This window comes from Mus caroli, chromosome 18, assembly GCF_900094665.2.
Source record: "Mus caroli chromosome 18, CAROLI_EIJ_v1.1, whole genome shotgun sequence".
NCBI lineage: Eukaryota > Metazoa > Chordata > Mammalia > Rodentia > Muridae > Mus > Mus caroli.
In genome coordinates this window covers 69,254,371-69,259,749 of record NC_034587.1, presented here as the reverse complement: position 1 = coordinate 69,259,749, position 5,379 = coordinate 69,254,371, and positions in this window count along the sequence as shown.

Here is a 5,379-nt window from a genome sequence, read left to right as displayed (position 1 = left end):
TCTTGGTTTCCCCTATGAAAACCACCTATCCTCTCCCCCTCCCCCTGCTTCCCAACCCACCCACTCCTGCTTCCTGGCTCTGGCATTCCCCTACACTGGGGCATAGAGCCTTCCCAGGACCAAGGGCCTCTCCTCCCATTGATGACCAACTAGGCCATCCTCTGCTACATATGCAACTGGAGTCATGAGTCCCACCATGTATACTCTTTGGTTGGTGGTTTAGTCCCTGGGAGCTCTGGAGGATACTGGTTAATTCATATTGTTGTTCCTTCTATGTGGCTGCAAACACCTTCAGCTCCTTGGGTCCTTTCTTTAGCTCCTTCACTGGAGACCTTGTGCTCAGTCCAATGAATGGCTGTGAGCATCCACTTCTGTATTTGTCAGGCTCTGGCAGAGCCTCTCAGGAGACAGCTATATCAGGCTCCTGTCAGCAAAATTTTATTGGTATCCACAATAGTGTCTGGGTTTGGTGGTTGTATATGGGATGGATTCCCCAGGTGGGGCAGTCTCTAGATGGTCCTTCCTTCAGTCTCTGCTCCACACTTTGTCTCTGTAACCCCTTCCATGGGTATTTTGCTCTCCCTTCTAAGAAGAATGGAAGTATCCACACTTTGGCCTTTCTTCTTCCTGAGTTTCAAGTGGTTTGTGAATAGTATCTTGGGTATTCCGAGCTTCTGGGCTAGTATCCAGGGAGTGCTATGCACTCTAGTTTTAATTGTTTTGTTTGTTGATGTATAATTTCTTGAGTTTTTAATATATTTTGGATATTAGTCCTCTGTTAAATATAGGGTTGATGAAGATCTTTTGCCATTTTCTAGGCTGCCACTTTGTTTTACTGTTGATGTACTAAGCCTTGCAAAAGCTGTTCAGTTTCATGAGGTCCTATTTCTTGTTAAGCTTAGTGCCCGAGCTATTGTTTTTCTGTTCTGCTCTGCTCTGCTCTGCTCTGCTCTGCTCTGCTCTGCTCTGTTCTGTTCTGTTCTGTTCTGTTCTGTTCTGTTCTGTTCTGTTCTGTTCTGTTCTGCCACTATGTTCAAGTCAGTTCATTACTTTCTCTTCTGTTAGGTTTAGGCTGTCTGGTTTTTAACTTGAGATCTTTGGCCCACTTGGACTTGAGTTTTGTGCAGGGTAATAGACATGGATCTGTTTGCAATTTTCTACATGCAGATATCCAGTTTGTCCAGCAACAATTGTCAAAGATGCTTTCACGTTTCCATTGTATGGTTTTAGTTTCTTTGTCAAAAATCAAGTATCCAAAGGTGTGTAGGTTTATTTCTAGATCTTCACTTCTGTTCTATTCATCTACCTGTCTCTTTTCATGTGAATACTATAGAATTTTTATTATTATTGTTCTTTACTATGGTTTAAAATCAGGGATGCTGATACTTCTGGAGGTTCTTTTATTGTACAGGATTGTTTTAGCTTTCCTGGGTTTTTGTTTTTCCAGATGAAGTTGAGAGTTATTCTTTTAAGGTTTGTAAAAAATTATGTTGAAATTTTGATGTGAATTGCATTGATTCTGTATACTTTTTTGGTCAGATGACCATTTTTACCATGTTAATCCTCCTCATCCATGAGCTTGGGAGATCTTTCCATCTTCTGATATCATCTTCAATTTCTTTCTTCAGAGACATGAAGATCTTGTCATACAGATCTTTCACTTGCTTGGTTAGAGGTATACCAAAATTTTATGTTATTAATTGTATGAACTTTGAACAACAGCAAAGGTTAAAAAAAGAAAACAACTTGCAATTTAATTTTTCCAGCAATAGAACACAAACTACATGTCATTAAAAAAAAGACATTTTCAGTTTTCAATTTGATAATTTGTTCCATATATTTATTTTTGTGGTGTATATTACATATGTGTATGTCTATGGTCTATTTTATACACACACACACACACACACACACACACACACACACACACACACACACACACACATATATATATAAAACTGAAGCTCACATATTGGCTATGCTTATTTGTCCATAACTACATATATTTCAATCCCAGAACTGGTTACAAGTGTATTTGTCTATGCTCAACTAAAACAGCAGCAGCAGCAACAACAACAACCAAACAGCAAGTCGTAGTAATAATAATAATAATAATGCTTGATAGAGAATCAAAGTCAGATCTACATACTTGACTAGCAAGCACTTTACCCACCAAATGAGTTTTCCAGCCCCAATCCTTGTTGCTTTTGTGGCTGTCCTTTCCTTTGGCAGCAATAGAAATCTTTCACTTTCTCCTAGCTATTTCAGCTGTCTACCCCACTTAACAAAACACTAAGCTTGATGCTGGGATCTCTGCTCTCTCAAACATAAGCTAGCGAGAGGAAATTTTACTCAACAACCCAATCTCTTTAACTCTAATTAAGCCTATTTCAAGCTTCTGCCTAAATTTGGAACTGACAGCTTAATTAGTTGTCCAAGAAGAGGAATGTGGAGCTTTCTCTCCTTGTCTGTAATCTTTCTAATATCAGCAGGAAAGAAAAGTATGCAGATTATAAAGTATGCTTTATATAATAAACACTTCCTATGATTTGCTCAGTTATCATAGAGACCTAGAGACTATATTGTAGTCATTCACTCACAGACATATTTTTGTGTGTGTGGTTGATGCTACTGATATTTCCCTTTAAATCCATTCATGAAAGTATCTCTTTTCATACTAACTGCTATACCCGATAAAATTAATTCCAAAGACTTTATCTTAATCCTGATTACTTTATGGTCAACCTGTCCAATATCTGCTTCACAGACCTTAGTAGACTCCCTGGAGATGGATCCTGTGGGACAAAACTTCATTATTAGTTTGCCTATTATCTTTTGGATAAGAGATTACTAGAGAGTTATTTGGATCTATTGCATGTCTGTTGCATGTCTATTATCCATTTGACCTTTGCCCAGCAGGTCAATTAGGTCTACTTGGACCACAGCAGCGCAAGTCTCTATGAATGGATGAAGAGGATAATGTGGACTAATCTTCAGGACTTCTAGTTTTTATAATGTGTAAAATGTTGACAGAGCCTTTTACCACCCCTCTAGATTACAGTTAGGTATATAGGTATAGTTAAATGCTGCCATTGAAAGGGACCTTACCCCCTTGGTTGATGACTACTAAAAGCCAGGTAAGTAAATTATCAATGTCACAGGTATAGGTCTATCTGGAACATTTGTTCTTCTCCTTTAGTCAGCAAAAGCCCAACTATTTACTCAATTGCCATGGTCTCTATCCTCCATTGTTTGATATACCATATATATATATATATATATATATATATATATATATATATATATACACACACATATATTTACTTCTTATAGCAACAGAAGTTAGAAACTACATCCTAACATGGGACCAGTGATGAGTATGAAGGGATCAAGACAACAGAAAATAAAAAGATTGTACATGGTGAGATGAGATCCTGGAGATAGAAGCTTCCATTTCATTTAGAGTGATGATTCAGGAACTTTGGAAATGAAAACAATTCATGACTTATTATGCTCCCAGATCAGCCCATCTCTCAATCCCCATCTGAAAAACCTCCATTTGCAGTAGATACTGATTAACACAGAGACAATAACCGGCTAAAGTACATAGAACAAGAGTCTACAGTATGCTCAGTCCAAGAGGGAATATATAAACTGCATCTCTGTCCTAACACTCAGATATTATTTGGTAAGATGGGGCATAAAGAGTGTAAAAGCAAAAGGCAGTAGATGACTGTGGGGAAACTCCTGGACACAGCAGAGTAGCAGAACTCACAAGGACCACTTCAGCACAAAACCCGTGCAAGGCCAACTCAGAGAAATGAATCCTAGAGAGGGAAGCTGGCACACAATCTCATCCCTATCCTGGGGTGAATTGCAATTATTAGTTGCCTTGGAGGTGAGGCTGTTTTCTCTAAGGGTATATCCTCTGATAAGTTGCTCATGTGCCACAAGTTGAGCACACATCCAAGACTATTTATGTGTTGATAATTGGTCCTAACAAGTTAGGATCACATAAATAAAAGCACATAAATAATGTTTGTTGGGTTGGTAGGGAAATGATATGGATCTTGGAAAAGTTGGGAAGGGATATGAATATGATAAGAAAATTGATAAGGCTTGATCAAAACACTAATAAAAGCAACAAAAGAAAGTAGCTTAAAAAAAAAGGAATCTTAGATTTTCTTTGCCTGGGTAATATGACAACTGAAAACCGAGAAACTCCAATGGTATAGGATATGCATCATACAGCAATAGTCATGACTTCTTTTTCACTGCGAGGACCAACATTTCTTTCCTGCTTTTTGTTTTACTTTAACTTAGCTCTCTGTTCATCACACTCCATGCATGAGAAATAGACAGAGTGCCAATGGCTGAATACACACCCTTACTTGATTCACTTCCTTCTAGGGAGGAAAAAGCACTATGGAAGAGAGGCGCTGGGCATGGGCTTGGATGAGTGGATGCAGGAACTGATGCTGTTGCCTCTTCCTCTTAGGCTGCTCAGACTGTGGAGACATGGCCCCTGTCAACACTGAGATCTTTATATTTGTTTTGTGTTGCTCCCAGCCAATTAAAAAGAAATTGATCCAATATGCCAATTCTCCTTGGCTTTGCTTCAGACTTTCAATGCTATTAACATTTATCTTTTCCCAAATTACTGTGAGCAGGGTTGGTTTTGATACCATTTTAAGGTTGGAAAACTTAGCCTCCAGTCTCTTTCTCTTCCATAAACCTGCTTTAGTTCTAGTTTTATCTTGTGCCATATCCTTGTGGGATGAAAAAAAAAGGTCTTAAATGAATTAAAATTATATGACTTTTGTGCATTCAATTCATAGTTAAGAACTTTTTAAATGAGCACCAACTGTGTTCCAGACACTAGTCATTTGCCCGACAAATTCGTATTTCTGTCTCAGGCTCATACATTCTATCTGAGCAATGGAGTTTTCCCATGTTGTCTCAAAACTTAAAAGATGGGGGTGTGGAGTTGTGAAACTATTTGGTCAGTTAAGTGTTTACCATACCACACAAGCATAAGGATATAAACTCCAGTCCCCAGTACCACATGAAAAAGAAGCAAAAGAAAGAGAGAGAGAGAGAGAGAGAGAGAGAGAGAGAGAGAGAGAGAGAGAGAAAGTGACCAAGCAGTGAGCCTGCAGTCCCAGGACTGGGTAGGCAGAGACTAGACAACCTGCACCCTTCTGGCTAGACAGTTCAGCAGAATCCTGATCTGATTCTGAGCTCTACAGCCTTTCTCTATTTCTTTTTTTTTTTAATTTTTAATATTTTTATTACATATTTTCCTCAGTTACATTTCCAATGCTATCCCAAAAGTCCCCCATAGCGCCCCCCACTTCCCTACCCACCCATTCCCATTCT